This window comes from Macaca nemestrina, chromosome X (genome assembly GCF_043159975.1).
Source record: "Macaca nemestrina isolate mMacNem1 chromosome X, mMacNem.hap1, whole genome shotgun sequence".
In the NCBI taxonomy this organism is placed as follows: Eukaryota; Metazoa; Chordata; class Mammalia; order Primates; family Cercopithecidae; genus Macaca; species Macaca nemestrina.
Genome location: NC_092145.1, coordinates 44738373 through 44755883, shown reverse-complemented (window position 1 = coordinate 44755883; position 17511 = coordinate 44738373). Strand labels below are relative to the sequence as shown.

Below are 17511 nucleotides of genomic sequence, written 5' to 3'. Positions count from 1 at the left end.
TATTCTCATTGCCACCTCCCTAGTCCAATCCACCATTTTCTGTCATCAGAACTCGTGCAGTAGCTTCCTAAGTCATCTTGTTTCTTTACAAGGCGTTTTCATGGAATATCCAGAGAAATCTTTCTACAATCATGTCTGGTCATGTTTTATTTGGGATTTTTGTTCATTTCTGTTGTTGGTAGTAATGCAGTTTTATAAAAATTAATAACACCTATATACATATAAAATACACAGTCATACAGTCATGCATCACTTAATGACAGGGATATGTTCAGAGAAATGTGTCATTAGGTGATTTAGTTTTTCTGTGAACATCATAGAGTGTACTTATACAATGCTGGATGGTATATCCTACTACACACCTAAGCTCTATGGTATAAACTATTACTCCTAGGCTACAAACCTGTACAGCATATCATCATACTGAATACTGTAGGTAACTGTAACAAAGTTGTAAGTATTCACGTAGCTAAACATAGAAAAGGCACAGTAAAAATGTGGTATAAAAGCTAAAAAATAGTATGCCTATATAAAAGAAAGGGGGAATCTGAAATGTTTCATAGGAGTTGCAATTGAAGAAACAGTGGCCAAGAAAGGCTGCACTGGCTTGAGGGTCATATAACTAATGTAGTCACATTAAAATATTAATATACATATATCCTATGACCCAACAATGCTGCTCTTGAGTATATTATCCAGGAAAATCCTTACATAAGACCATGGGGAGACATGTATGAAGATGTTCATGAGAGTGCTATTTGTGGTGGTGGAAGGTAGCAGAATCCCTGGGGGAGCCCTTGACTGAACCAGTGGATAGGTAAAATGTGGTAGAGGCATGCCATGAAGTATTACATAACACTTATAAGTAACAGATTAAATGTATGCACAGCAACATGGATTGATGTAGAAACATGATGTTGAATGAAAAAACTAATAAATGGGAGGGGTGGGGGGTGGGGCGGGGCCAAGATGGCCAACTAGAAGCAGCAGCAATTGTAGGCTCCCATTGAAAAGAACTGAAACACTGTGCAAATCCCCTACTGGCAACCTAGGTATCCAGGTTCTGTCATCAGGCCTGACTAGGTGGCTCGTGTGACCCACAGAGAAGAAAGAAGACCAGTGTGGCGTGGCAGCCCACCTGAGAGCCACACGGGGCAGGGGAGCCCCCAGTCCCCAGCCAAGGGAGGTGGTGAGAGAGCATGCTACCCAGTCTGGGAAATCATGCTTTTCCCACAGAACTATGCAACTCACAGATCAGAAGATCCCACTCCTGAGCCCATGAAAATATCAGAGTTTCAAGCCCTACAGAAGGGGGACCTGACCATTTAAAGAAAAACCAGGGCCTAGGGTCACAACCGTGGAGGTGCACAGATTCTCAACAGTCACTCAGCAACAATCTGCCTAAGCTTGCCGAGTTCCTGCGGGGAGGGGCAGCATCACCACAGCTGTGCCTGCCTGCTGTCTAAACCATCTGAGCTCCTTGGGGGATGGTTGGCAGCCAACACTGGGACTGCTAGCTGCCTAACACACTAAGCTTCCAGGGCAGGGCAAGGGTGGCAGCCATCTCTATAGCTCCAGGCAGTGCTTTTCCCTTGCAAAAGCCAAGGAGGCTGGACTGCTTGGTCCCAAGAGGTATTCCCTGCAGCCCAACACACTGGCTGTGGCAGACTGCCACCAGAATGCTTCCTCAGGCCTGACCCTGACTCATCCTTCCTCACTGGGTGGGGCCTCCCTGCAAGAACTCCAACAACTCCAGCCAGGGGCTTAGGGAGAGAACTCTGATCTCCCTGGGCCTGAGCCCCTAGCGGGAAAGGTGGCCATACTCTCCATGGACCAGCAGACTTAGTCTTTCCTCCTGCTAGTTCTGAGGAATCCAGGCAGCCCAGACTAGTGGGTTTCCCCCCAACATGGCACACCCCCTGCACCATGGGACAGTCAAAGTGCTTCATTAAATGGGTCCTGCACCCAGTGCCATTCAACTGGGTGAGATCCTTCAATAGGAGTTGTCAGACACCCTATACAGTAGTGTTCCTACTGGCATCAGGTCAGTGCCCCTCAAGGTCAGAGATCCCGGAGGAAGGAGCAGGCACCCATCTTTGCTGTTCTCCAGCCTCCTCAAATGATATCTTCAGGTGTGAGAGCAAACCGGATGAAGAAGGCCTGAAGTGAACCCCCAGCAAACTGCAGCAGCCCTACAGAAGGGGGACCTGACCATTTAAAGAAAAACAAACAAACAAACAGAAAGCAACAACAGCATAAACAAAAAAAGTCCCCACAAAAATCCCAACCAAGGGTCAACAGCTTCAAAGATTGAAACTAGACAAACTCATGAAGATGAGAAAGAATAAATGAAAAAAATGCTGAAAACCCAAAAGACCAGAGTGCCTCTTCTCCAAATAATCACACAGAACTGGATGGAGGGTGAGATGGATGAATTGACAGAAGTAGGCTTCAGAAGGTGTGTAATAACAAATTCCACTGAGCTAAAGGAGCATGTTCTAACCCACTGCAAAGAAGCTCAGAACCTTGATAAAAGGTTATATGAGCTATTAACTAGAATAACCAGTTTAGAGAGAAACATAAACGGCTTGATGGAGCTGAAAAACACAGCATGAGAACTTCGTGAAGCATACACAAATATCAATAGCCAAATTGACCAAGCGGAAGAAAGAATATCAGAGTTTCAAGACCATCTTGCTGAAATAAGGCCTCCAGAAAAAATTAGAGAACAAATAATGAAAAGGAATGAACTAAAACTGAGAAATATGGGACAGTATAAAAACACCAAACCTATGATTACTTGGAGTACCTGAAAGAGATTGGGAGAATAGAACCAAGTTGGAAATCACACTTCAGGATATTATCCAGGAGAACTTCCCCAATCTAGCAAGACAGACCAACATTCAAATTCAGGAAATACAGATAACACCACTAAGATACTGCATGACAAGATCAACCCAAAGAAACATAATCATCAGATTCTCCAAGTCAAAATGAAGGAAAAAATGTTAAGGGCAGCCAGAGAGAAAGGCCAGGTCATTTACAAAGGGAAGCCCTTCAGGCTAACAGTGGACCTCTCATCAAAACCCTACAAGCAAGACGAGAGTGGTGGCCAATATTCAACATTCTTAAAGAAAAGCATTTTCAAGCCAGAATTTCATAACCAGCCAAACTAAGCTTCATAAATGAAGGAGAAATAAAATCCTTTACAGGCAAGCAAATGCTGAGAGATTTTGTCACCACCAGGCCTACCTGGCAAGAGCTCCTGAAGGAATCACTAAATATGGAAAGGAAAACCTGGTACCAACCACTGCAAAAACACACCAAAATACCAATGACACTATGAAAAAACTGCATCAACTAGTGTGCAAAATAACCAGCTAGCATCAGGATGACGGGATCAAATTCACACTAACAATATTAACCTTAAACGTAAATGGACTAAATGTCCGAATTAAAAGACACAGACTGGCAAATTGGATAAAGAATGAAGACCCATCGGTGTGCTGTATTCAGGAGTCCCGTCTCATGTGCAAAGAAACACATAGGCTCAAAATAAAGGGATGGAGAAAAAAATTTACCAAGCAAATGGAAAGCAGAAAAAAAAAAAAAAAAAAAAGCAGAGGTTGCAATTCTAGTCTCTGATAAAACACAGTTTAAACCAATAAAGATAAAAAAAAGACAAGGGCATTATATAATGCTAAACATATCAATTCAACAAGAAGAGCTAACTATCATAAATATATATGCACCCAATATAGGAGCAACTAGATTCATAAAAACAAGTCCTTAGAGACCTACAAAGAGACTTAGACTCCCACACAGTAACAGTGGGGGGAGACTGTAACACCCTACTGTCAATATTAGACAGATCAATGAGATGGAAAATTAACAAGGATATTCAGGACTTAAACTCAGCTCCGGGCCAAGCAGACCTAATAGACATCCACAGAACTCTCCATCCCAAATCGAAGAGAGGAGTGCCTCTGCCCAGTCACCCTACTATCTGGGATGTGAAGGAGCTACTCTGCCCACCCCCCCACTGTCTGGGAAGTGAGAAGCACCTCTGCCCAGCCGCCCCACTGTCTGGGAAGTGAGGAGCGCCTCTGCCCGGCTGCCGCACCATCTAGGAAGTGAGGTGCCCCTCTGCCCTGCCGCCGCCCAGTGTGGAATGTGAGGAGCGTCTCTGCCCACCGCTGCCCCGTCTGGGAAGTGAGGAGCATCTCTGTCCAGCTGCCCACCGTCCAGGAAGTGAGGAGCGCCTCTGCCCAGCTGCCCACCATCCGGCAAGTGAGGAGCACCTCTGCCCAGCTGCCCACTGTCTGGGAAGTGAGGAGTGCCTCTGCCTGGCCGCCGCCCTGTCTAGCAATTGAAGAGCGTCTCTGCCCGGTGGCCTCCCTTTCTGGGAAGTGAGGAGCGCCTCTGCCCGGCTGCCCAACTGACTGGAAAGTGAGGAGCGTCTCTGTCCTGGCCACCTCACCTGGGAAGTGAGGAGCACCTCCATCAGGCCGCCAACCGTCTGGGAAGTGAGGAGCGCCTCTGCCTGGCAGCCAACTGACTGGGATGTGAGGAGCGCCTCTGCCCGCCCACCCCACCATCTGGGAATTGAGCACCTCTGCCCGGCTGCCAACCGTCTGGGAAGAGAGGAGCATCTCTGCCCGGCCGCCCCACCGTCTGGGAAGTGAGGAGCGACTCTGCCCGGGGGTTGCCCTGTCTGGGAAGTGAGGAGCGTCTCAGCCCGGCTGCCCCACCGTCTGGGAAGTGAGCACCTCTGCCCCGCCGCCAATTGACTGGGAAGTGAGGAGCGCCTCTGCCCAGCTGCCGCCCAGTCTGGGATGTGAGGAGCGACTCTGCCCAGCTGCCCACTGTCTAGGAAGTGAGGAGCACCTCTGCCCAGCTTCCGCCCTGTCTGGGAAGTGAGGAGTACCCCTGTCCGCCCCCACCCTGTCTGGGAAGTGAGGAGCGCCTCTGCCCTGCCACTGTGCAACCTTCCAAGTACGAAGTGACAGCCTTGTGTGTGATCTTTTCTGTCTTCCCCAACTTTGCATTTTTGACATTAAAGTTTACTTTTTAATAATAAAAAAAGAACTCTCCACCCCAAATCAATAGAATATACATTCTTCTCAGTGCGACATAGCCCTTATTGTAAAATTGACCACATAAATGCAAGTAAAACACCCCTCAGCAAATGCAAAAGAACTGAAATTATAATAGTCTCTCAGACCACAGTGCAATCAAATTAGAACTCAGGATTAAGAAATTCATTAAAAACCACGCAACTACATGGAATTTGAACAACCTATTCCTGAATGACTCTTGGGTAAATCATGAAATTAAGGCAGAAATCAAGAAGTTCTTTGAAACCAATGAGAACAAAGAGAAAATGTACCAGAATCTCTTGGACACAGCTAAAGCAGTGTTAAGAGGGAAATTTATAGCACTAAATGTCCATATCAGAAAGCTAGAAAGATCTCAAATCAACATCCTAATATCACAACTAAAAGAGCTAGAAAAGCAAGAGCAAACAAACCCAAAAGCTAGCTGCACATCAGAAGAAACTATCATCAGAGTGAACAGGTAATCTATAGAATGGAGAAAATGTTTTCAATCTACCTGTCTGACAGAGGTCTAATATCCAGAATCTACAAGGAACTTAAACAAACTTACAAAACAAAAAACAAACAACCCCATCAAAAAGTGGGCAAAGGACATGAGCAGACACGTCTCAAAAGAAGACATTTATATTGCCAAAAAACATATGAAAAAATCTCAATATCACTGATCATTAGAGAAATGCAAATCAAGACCACAATGAGATACCATCTCACGCCAGACAGAATGGCAGTTATTAAAAATTCAAGAAACAACAGATGCTGCCGAGGCTATGGAGAAGTAGAAACGCTTTTACACTGCTGGTGGGAATATAAACTAGTTCAATCATTGTTGAAGACAGTGTGGTGATTCCTCAAGGGTCTAGAACCAGAAATACCATTTGACCTAGCAATCACACTAATGGGTATATACCCAAAGGAATATAAATCATTCTACTATAAAGATACATGCACACTTATGTTTTTGGCAGCACTATTTACAATAGCAAAAATATGGAACCAAACCAAATGCCCATTAATGATAGACTGGATAAAAAATATGTGGTACATATATACCATTGAATACTATGCACCCATAAAAAAGGAATGAGATCATGTCCTTTGCAGGGGACATGGATGAAGCTGGAAGCCATCATCCTCAGGAAACTAACACAGGAACAGAAAACTAAACACTGCGTGTTCTCACTCATAATTGGGAGTTGAACAATGAGAACACGTGGACACAAGGAGGGGAACAACACACACCAGGGCCTGTTGGTGAGGGGAGGGAAGGGAGAGTATCAGGACAAATAGCTAATGCCTGCAGGGCTAAAAACCTAAATGAAAGGTTGGTAGGTACAGTAAACCACCATGACATGCATATACCTATGTAACAAACTTGCACATTTTGCACGTGTATCCCAGAACTTAAAGTAAAATAATTTTTTTTTAAAGTGAAAAAAAGAGAAAAATCTAGGAAGCAGAAAGAGCAACATAAGATCGTACTACTTATATAGGTTAAGAAGATATGCACACAAAAACCAATACACAGTTTGAAAGAACACAATCTAACACAAAAACTACATGTTAAATATTAATATCTTAGAAAGGTTGTGAGACTAGGAAGGAAGGGAATGGGAGTGGGTTATGGGATTAAAAAATAAGATACAATGAACATAATTCATACAAATATATGGATTTGTTGTTAGAGGATCAGATTTCTACAACCCAAGGGTCAAGTGTCTCTAACACTATGCAACAGTGCAGCTTTATTGAATTCACTTGATTCATCTGGGCTTCAGTTTCCTCATCTGTGAAGTGGGACAATATTTCCAGTATTGATTACCTGTTAGGGTTGTTGCAAGGCTCTAGTGTGCTAATGGGTGTGAAGGGGTTTAGACAAGTTTAAAGTTAAAACAATTACATAATATAAGCGACAATTTGTGTCGCACAGAGTGGACATTTGTTGTTTGCCTTTCCATCACTCATTTCTACTTTCTCCTTTCCCAAAAATCCTGATTCCCATTTGAGGATACATGTAATTTTGAGGCAGTTGACCAATGGACTTATGGAACACAAACTAGTATAAGCCAGACTCTTGTTTCATCCCCTGGACACAGTGTTTGGTTGGGGGTGGCCATATAACCCAAAATGTTCAAATCAGACTGAATCTTAACACTTTGGCTTTGGAATACTGGGGGGAAATGCTTTTCTTTGACATGAATGGGGTAGTGTGCACCCCTGGAAGTAGCAGTCACGTCCCTCTTTTAGACCAAGAAGAGAGACTGGACCTGAGAATGGAGTCCTCACTGAGGAAGTCGAGCTGAGGAATAGAGAAAGAGAGCAAGAGACTGAATGAGCAGCATAAGGCTCAGGCTAGGTTTTCAGTTTTCACCAAACTATACAGTTACATTGTTCAGTAAGTTCCTTTTTTGTTTGGTTGAGACTACTTGGGCAGGTTTTCAGTGAATTGCAAACAAAGAATTCCATCATAAATAAAGTATTGTTATAATTTTTATCTGGTTTCTCAAAATGAGCAAGAAACATTTTAAAATATAGCAGTGCACTAAACAAAATGGGTGGGTTGGATTGGTCCACATCACTACACCGGATGGAAATGTTCCCCAGAAAGTGCCCTGAAATGAATTGTTTAAGGTTTTCAGCAGTTCCATACTGCAAATGATGCCACCTGCTCCTATTTTGAAAAAGGAAAAAAGATATCCACTTTCATACATTTGTTTCCTGATCTGTAGTTGACAAGAGAGAGAACCCTGGAAATAAAATTGTTGCAGGTGGCTGATGATTCTGATCCATTAGCCACATGTGATGAAATAGAGACCTTGGTTTGAAAAGAATGCCCCTCCAGAGGATCGTGGGCTTAGGAATTGAACACCACAAAGAAGCACGAGGAGCCTCAGCCCACAGTGTCTTCTCAGCACAGTTCCTTTGATTCCCAAGGCTGAATCTGTGGAGCAAATGCCTTTGAAACAATACAACAGCCAAAGTGCTAACAGGGAGAGTTACATTCATCATCTGAACTGCTGGATTTCTTCAGTGGCCTTGCTTTCTAGACCAAATGCTTTAATACCCCCAAGCATTCTTTGTACAGTTGGTTTGTGAAGATTTTCCCCAGATTTGGGGTAGCCAGGCAAGAGGAGAATAATCCTCAAGAATGGCAGCCCTTTCTTGCTACAAACATCATCAGACTTGCCCGGCACACTTAGTGAGGGTCATCTCCATGTCTACTGGGTATGATGGAGAAGACAGAAGCTTGAGACTTGGGCCATGCCATCATTAAACAGAGTGCTTGGTTAGGAAGACAGGAAATAGTGTCATCCTTCCTGCTTCTTCCCCAAACATGTTTTTGCCTAATATACTCCTGCTTATCCTCAGCTCAAATATCACTTCCTTAGAGATGCCTTCCCTGGTCAAATCTCTGTAACACAAACTCTTAGAGCGCCATGTAAATCTCCCTTGTAGCATTAACCGACACTTGAATTTTATATTTGCTTGTGAGCTTTTTTAAACAAATTAAAGTCAGTCTCTCCCACAAGACTGTATGTTCCTAGGAGGCAGAGATTGCCTAAGATTGTATTGTTTAACAAACACTTATGTAAGTTTTACTATGTGTCAGGCAATTTTTCAGTAGTTTATAATTACCTCATTTAATTCTTATAGTGGCTTCATGAGGCATTATTATTGTCATATATATGGAGGGAACTGAGTCCCAGAGAGGCAGAGTAACTTGGACAAGCCCACAAAACTAATGACTCCCAGAGCCAGGGTTCAAATTTAGGGAGTCTGGTCTTAGAGTCCATGCTCTTAAGTATTATGCTATGCTGTTTGGATCACCATTGTATCCCCATTACCTAGCACAATATCTGACAAATTATATGCTCAATGAACTTTCACTGAGTAAAGTAATGAATCTTGTACTTTATAAAGTCAAACAATCTTAAAAAAAGCCTCATAATCACACATTGACCTCACTCGTATTCATCAAGTTCATACTGCATATATGAAAAGATGGTTATAGCCCCTATGTGATTTTTTGACATTCTCTTATGTACCTTTTTCTATTTCTTCTACTTTAAATTGGATTAATTTTAATTTATTTCTATGTAGCCAATTAATGTGTAAGTATCCTAAAATGAATTAGCTAAAACAAAATATTTGATGAGATGTTTCAACTACTGGTACAGCCAAGTAAGCTTCTATCAGATTCGACCTTCTTGAAAATAACAGAGTAAGGTTTGGCAAACCATGGCCCACAGGCCAAATTTGGCTTGTCACTTGTCTTTGTAAATAAGGCTTTGTTGGAATACAGCCACACCCATTCATTTATATATGCATTTTTGCTTTCATGTTATAGTGGCAGAATTGGGTAGTTATGACAGACTATATGGTCCACAAAGCTTAAAAATATTTATTATCTGGCCTTGTATAGAAAAAGTTTGCCATCAACTGCTCTGAAGAAAATACAATAAATAATGACACAAAGGACTGATGAGTGAGCAAAAACCATGGACATGAAAAAAAAGAAGGGAGGGAGTGAGTTTCCCACGTTTTACTCCTTTTAGCCTGAGGGTAGGCCAATGTTTGGATTGTGGGAAGCAGTTAACACTCTGACAGATAGCCAGTAGTCTTTCCGAACTGAAGAACCAGAAGACAGAGCTCTGGACAACCACAGCCACTGGAAAGTGAGAGGGTAATTCCAGAAAGGACAGACTCAGAGATGGGGCCATCAAATTCCTCTCAAGTCCATTACTGACCCCTGAACCATGTATATGTGGGACAGATGCAAAGCAGCCCAGCTAAATAATTAGAATTGGCAGCTTCGGTCCAATCATGTTGATTTACTGCTAAATATCAATATTCTTCAAGAGAATGCATAAGAATCTCAGAGCCTCTACAACCTAGCATTCATAATGTCCAAGCTGTAATACAAAATTGCTTGACATATGAAGAACCAGGAAAATGTGATCCTGTTTTAAGAAAAAAAAGACAACCATTGAAACCAGCCAAGAGATACCATGATGTTGGAATTAGTGGATGCTTTGGTCTGAATGTTTGTGTCTCTTCCAAACTGACAGCAGGTTGAAACTTGATCCCCAATGTTTTGGTATGTGGAAGTGAGACCTTTGACAGGTAATAAGGTCAAGATATGAAGGGAGAGCCTTTGTCAATAGGATTAGTTCTCCTATGAAAGAGACCTCAGAGAGCTTGTTCATTCCTTCCACCATTTGAGAACACAGCTAAAAGATGCTTTCTATGAATTAGAAAACAGGCCTTCACCAGACACTGAATCTGCTGGCAACTTGACCTTGGACTATCTAGCCTTCAGACTTGTGAGAAATACATTTCTGTTGTGTATAAGCTACCCAATTTGGGTATAGCAGCCCACATGGGCTAAGACAGTTGGCAAAGGATATAAAGCAGCAATTACAACTGTGCTCAATTACGTAACAAAAATATGCTTGTAACCAATGAAATAATAGCATTTATCAGCAGGGAAATAAACATTTTTTAAAAAGAGAACAAAATGGAAATTTAAAACTGAAAAACACTACATAAGGAATGAAAATTCACTGGATAAGCTTAATAGCAGAAAGGAAATGACAGAGGAAAGAACTAGTAAACTTGAAGATAGCATAATAAAAATTATCCAGTGTGATGCAAAGAGAGAAATAAGATGGGAAAAAACCTATAGAGTCTTAGGGACCCATAAGACACTACCTTAAGACCTAACACAAATGCAACTGGAGTCCCAGGAGAGAACAGAATGGGTGGAAAAAATATGTTTGAAGATATATGGCCAAAAATGTACCAAATTTGGTGAAGGATTCAAGAAACTCGGTGAACCTGAAATAGGATAAATAGAAAGAAAATCATGCATAGATACATCATACTCATATTTCTAAAAACCAAAGATAATATCTTGAAGTGAATAGAAAATAATACCAGAATAAACTTGGATTTTCAAGGATGAAGGAAGAACAAGAGAAATGGTAACTATGTGGGTAAATATAATTGACTATTATTCTTCTCTTTGGTTTTAAACATGTCTTATAATGTTTGAAAACAAAAATTATAACACTGTTTTTATTGTATGTAAATGTAATACAGGCATATCTCAGAAATATTGTAGGTTCAGTTCCAGACCTCTTCAATGAAGCAAATTCACAAATTGTTTTGTTTCCCAGCATACATAAAAGTTACGTTTCTATTATACTGTAGTCTATTAAGTGTGCAATATAATTATGTCTAAAAAAATGAACATACCTTCATTTAAAAATACTTTATTGTTAAAAAATGCTAGCAATCATCTGGGCCCTCACCAAGTCATATTCTTTTTGCCGGTGGAGTGTCTTTCCTCAATGCTGATGTCTGCTAACTGATCAGGGTGGTGGTTGCTTAAGGTTGGGGTGACTATGGCTATGACAACAATGAAGCTTGCTGCATCAATGGACTCTTTCACAAAAGATTTATTTGTGCATGTAATGCTGTTTTATAGCATTTTACCCATAGTAGAACTTCTTCCAAAATTGGAGTCAATTCTCTCAAGCCCTGCTGCTGCTTTATCAATTAAGTTTATATAATATTATAAATCCATATTTCAACAATATTCACAGCATCTTCACCAAGAGTAGACTCCGTCTCAAGAAACCACACTCTGCTCATCCATAAGAAGCAACTCCTCATTCATTCAGTTTTATGAGATTACAGCAATTCAAACATATCTTCAGGCTCCATTTCTAATTCAGGTTCTCTTGCTATTTTCACCACATCTGTGGTAACTTCCTCCACTGAAGTCTTGAACCCCTCAAAGTTATCCATGAGGGTTGGAATCAACTTCTTCCAAACTGCTATTAATGTTTATATTTTGACCTCCTCCCATGAATCACAAATGCTCTTAATGGCATCTAGAATGGAGATTTATTTCCAGAAGTTTTTAAATGTACTTTGTTCAGATCAATCAGAGTAATCACTATTGATGGAAGCTATAGGCTCACAAAATGTATTTCTTAAATAATAATACTTGAAAGTAGAAATGACTCCATGATCCATGGGCTGAAGAATGGATATTGCATTAGCAGGCATGAAAACAACATTAATCTCCTTATACATCTTCATCAGAACTCTTGAATGGTCAGGTGTATTGCCAATGATCAGTAACATTTTGAAAAGAATCTCTTTCTCTCAGCAGGAGGTCTCAGAAGTGGGCTTAAAATATTCAACAAACCACATTCAGTGTAAACAGGGCTTTGCCCTTCCATTGGTAGAGTATGGGCAGAGTATATTTAGCATAATTCTTAAATATACTCTGCCTGTACTACAATTTTTGGAATGGTAAATAAGCACTGGCTTCAACTTAAAGTCACAAGTTGCATTAGTCCCTAACAAGACAATCTGCCTGTCCTTTGAAGCTTTGAAACTAGGCATTCATTGACTTTTTCTTTCCAGCTATGAAAGTCCTAGATGGCATCTTCTTCTGATATAAGTCTGTACTGTCTATATTGAAAATTTGTTGTTTTGTGTAACTACCCTAATCAATTATCTTAGTCGGATCTTTTATTTTTAAATGTACTTTAGATTCAGAAGTACATGTGCATGTTTGTTACATGGGCACATTACATCATATATTACATAGTGGTGGGGATTGGGCTTCTAGTGGACCCATAAACCAAATATTGAACATTGTACCCAATAGGTAATTTTTTAACCCTCATTCCTCTCCTACCCTACCCTGTTTTGGAGTCCCCTGTGTCTATTATTTCCATCTTTATGCCCATGTGTTCCCATTGTTTAGCTCCCACTTATAAGTAAGAATATGTGATATTTGATTTTCTTTTTCTGAGTTAGTTCAATAAGGATAATGGCCTCTAGCTCCATCCATGTTGCTGCAAAGGACATGATTTCATTCCTTCTTATGGCTGCATAGTATTCCATGGTGTATATATACTAAATTTTCTTTATCCAATCAACCATTGATGGAAACTTAGGCTGGTTCCATGATTTTGCTATTGTGAATAGTGCGGCAATAAAAGTACAAGTGCAGATATCTTTTTAACGTAATGATTTATTTTCCCTTGGGAAAGGAAAATAACCCAGTAGTCGAATTGTTGGGTTGAATAGTCCTATTTTTAGTTCTTTGAGATATATCTACACTGTTTTCCATAGAGGTTGAACTAATTTACATCCCACCAACAGTCTCTAAGCATTCCCTTTTCTCTGCATCTATACCACCGTCTGTTGTTTTTTGACTTTTTAAAAATAGCCAATCTGATGATGTAAGATAATATCTAAGTGTGATTTTAATGTGATTTTTTTTCTGATGATTAGTGATGTTGAACATTTTTTATGTGTTTTTGGCTGCTTGTATTTCTTCTTTTAAGAAATGTCTATTCATGTCCTTGCCCAGTTTGTAATGGGGTTGTTTTTTTCTTGTTCAGTTGTTTGAGTTCCTTGTGGATTCTGGATATTAGTCTTTTGCCAGAGGTATAATTTGTAAATATTTTCTTCCATTATGTAGGTTGTCTGTTCACTCTGTAGATTGTTTCTTTTGCTGTACAGAAACTTTTTAGCTTAATTAAATCCCATTTGTCTACTTTTGTTTTGTTGCATTTGCTTTTCGGGTCTTCATCATAATTTCTTTGCCTAGGCCTATGTACAGAAGAGTTTTTCCTTAGCTATTAATAGATATTGTGGATAACTTGCTACAGCTTCTGCATTAGCACTTGCTGCTTCATCTTATATTTTTACGTTGTGGAGTTGGCTTCTTTCCTTAAGCCCCATGAACCAACCTCTGTTAACTTCAAACTTTTCTTCTGCAGCTTCTTCACCTCTCTCAGCCTTCATAGAATTGAAGAGAGTTAGGGCCTTGCTATGGAATAGGATTTGATTTAAGAGAATGTTTTAGCTGGTCTGATCTTTTATCCAGACAAGTGAAACTTTCTCTGTATCAGCAATAAGGCTGTTTTAATTTCTTATAATTTATATGCTCACTGAAGTAGCACTTTTAATTTCCTTCAAGAACTGTTTTTTTTTTTGTTTGTTTTTTTTTTTTTTTTTGCATAAAACTTGGCTAACTGTTTGGGTCAAGAGGCCCAGCTTATGACCTATCTCAGTTTTTGGCATACCTTCCTCACTAAGCTTAATCTTTTCTAGCTTTTGACTTAAAGTGAGAGACATGCGACTCTTCCTTTTACTTGGACACTTAGAGACCATTGTGCAGTTATTAACTGGGCTAATTTCAATATTGCTGTGCCTCAGGAAATACGGAGGCCTGAGGAGAGAGGGAGAGAGATGAGAGGACAGTTGGTAAGTATAGCAGTCAGAACACACACAGCATTTCTCAATTAAGTTTTCCGTCTTATATGGGCACGGTTTGTGGTGCCCCAAAGCAATTACAATAGTAACATCAAATATCAGTGATCACTGATCACCATAATAGATATAAGAAAGAAAAGGTTTGAAATATTGTGAGAATTATAAAAATATGGCACACAGATACAAAGTGAGCACATGCTGTTGGAAAAATGGGCATCGATATACTTGTTAATACAAGGTTTCCACAGATCTTCAATTTGTAAAAAATAACATTATCTGTGAACTGCAATAAAGTGAAGTGCAATAAAACTAGGTTCGTCTGTATATATATGTAATGACTACAACATACAGAGAGAGTGTAAGGGAATCCATACAGTGGAAAGATTTCTGTAGTACATTTGAAATGATAAAATATTAATTTTACAAATTAAAATTTTGGAAAGTTAACGATGTATATTTTAACAGGAATTACTAAAAATATACAAAAATATTTATTAAAAGTTCAAAGGACAAATTAAAATGGAATACTGAAAAATATCCAAATGATTACAAAAGAAAGCAAGAGAGTAGAAACAGAGGAACAACCACAGAAAATAATAAAATCATGGACTTAAATGCTACCATATCACTAATTGCATTTAATGTAAGTGGTGCAAAACACACTTATCAAAAGACAGAGAACCAGGAAAGTGAAATATCTGTACCCTGGAAACTATAAAAAATTGATGAAAGAAACTGAAGAAGACAGATAGATGGAAAAATATTTGTGTTCATGAATTGGAAGAATTAATATTGTTAAAATATCCATATTACTGAAAATGACTTATAGATTCAAAATAATTCCTATCAAAATACCAATGGCATTTTCCACAGAAATAGAAAAAGCAATCCTAAAGTTTGCGTGGAACCACAAAAGAGCCCAAATATCCAAGCAATCTTGAGCAAAGAGAACAAAGCTGGAGGCATCACAGTACCTGTTCTCAAAATCTACTTCAAAGCTATAGTAATCAAAACAGCATGGTACTGACATAAAAACAGACATACAGACCAATGAAATAGAATAGAGAGCACAGAAATTAGTCCATACATTTTACATCCAACTGATTTTTGACAAAGGTACCAAGAATACACAATGAGAAAAAAATAATACCTTCAACAATTGATGTTGAAAAAACTAAATATCCACATGCAAAAAAGAAAAAAAAAATAGAAAAAAGAAATTGGACTTTTATCTAAGACCGTACACAAAAATCAACTCAAAATGGATTAAAGATTTAGACATAAGACCTGATGCTGTGAAACTAGTGGAAGACAATATAGGTGAAAAGTTTCTTGACATTGATTTGGGCAATGATTTATTGGATATGACACCAAAAGCACAGGCAAAAAAAGTAAAAATATACAAACGGCATTGCGTCAAACTAAAATACTTCCACATAGCCAAGGAAACAGTCAAGAGAGCAAAGAGACAGCCAACAGAAATGGAGAAAATATTTGCATATATTGGATAAGAGGTTAATATCCAAAATATATAAAAAACTCAAACAACTTAACAGCAAGAAAAATTATTGGATTAAAGAATGGGAATTGACTAGACATTCCCCAAAAGAAGACATACAAATGGCCAAGAGGTGTATAAAAAAATGCTCAGCATCACTAATCATCAGGAAATACAAATGAAAACCACAAAGAGATATCACCTCACACCTGCTTTTATCAAAATGACAAAAGATAACAATTACTGGTGAGAAAGTGGAGAAAAAGGAACTCTGACACACTGTTGGTGGGAATGTAAATTAGTATATTCATTATGGAGAACAGTACAGAGATTCTTAAAAAAAAAAAATCTACCATGAGATCCAGCAATCTCACTTTTGGGCATATATCCAAAAGAAAGGAAATCAGTATGTCGAGGAGATATCTGCGCTCCTACGTTCATTGCAGAATTATTTACCATAGTCAAAATTTGGAATCAATCTAAGTGTCCATTGGCAGATGAATAGGTAAAGAAAATGTAATACACACACATATATACACACAGTGGAAAACTATTCAGCCTTTAAGAAAAGAAAGAAAGCCTATCATTTGTGAATACATGAATGAACCTGGAAGACATTAGGCTAAGTGAAATAAAGTAGGCACAGAAAGACAAATACCGTATGATCTTGTTTATATGTGGAATCTAAATCAAAGAGTACAGTGTTTCAATTAGACAGGGTGAATAAGTTCTGGAGATCCATTGTACAGAGTGGTAACTCCAGTTAATAATGTATTGTACACTTGAAAATTGTTAAGAGAGTAGATCTTAAATATCCTCACCACATAAAAATGATAAGTATGTGAGCTGGATATCTAAATTAGCTTGATTTAACCATTTCATAGTGTATACACATACCAAAACAATCACATTGTGCACCATAAATATATACAATTTCTATTTGTCAAAAAAAGAGATTTTCAGAATACATAAAAACATAAGAGTCAACTATATGCTCTCTATATCAAACCCACTTAAACACTAAACAAAATAAATCTGGAAGGTTCAAAGAGGACCTGGAACCATTTCTTCCAAAACTATTCCAATTAAAAAGGAGAGACTCCTCCCTAAATCATTTTATGAGGCCAGCATCATACTGATACAAAACCTGGCAGAGATACAACAAAAAAAGAAAACTTTAGGTCAATATGCCTGATGAACATTGATGCAAAAATTCTCAATAAAATACTGGCAAACTGAATCCAGAAACACAACAAAAAGCTTATCCACCACAATCAAGTTGGCTTCATCCCTGAGATACAAGTCTGGTACAACATATGCAAATCAATAAACATAATCCATCACATAAACAGAACCAATGACAAAAAACATATGGTTGTCTCAATATGCACAGAAAAGGCCTTTGATAAAATTCAACATCCCTTCATGTTAAAACTCTCAATAAACTAGGTATTGAAGGAAGATACCTGAAAATAATAAGAGCCATATATGACAAACCCACAGGTAATATGCTGAATGTGCAAAAGCTGGAAGCATTCCCCTTGATGACCTGCACAAGACAAGGATGTCCTCTCTTACCACACTTACTCAACA

General features: G+C 39.1%; 1 pseudogene; it reads right to left on the bottom strand.

The window, feature by feature from the left end:
* Window positions 1-2115: 2115 nt before the first annotated feature.
* Window positions 2116-17511, bottom strand: part of LOC139360671 (uncharacterized) — a 29110-nt pseudogene continuing 13714 nt past the window's right edge.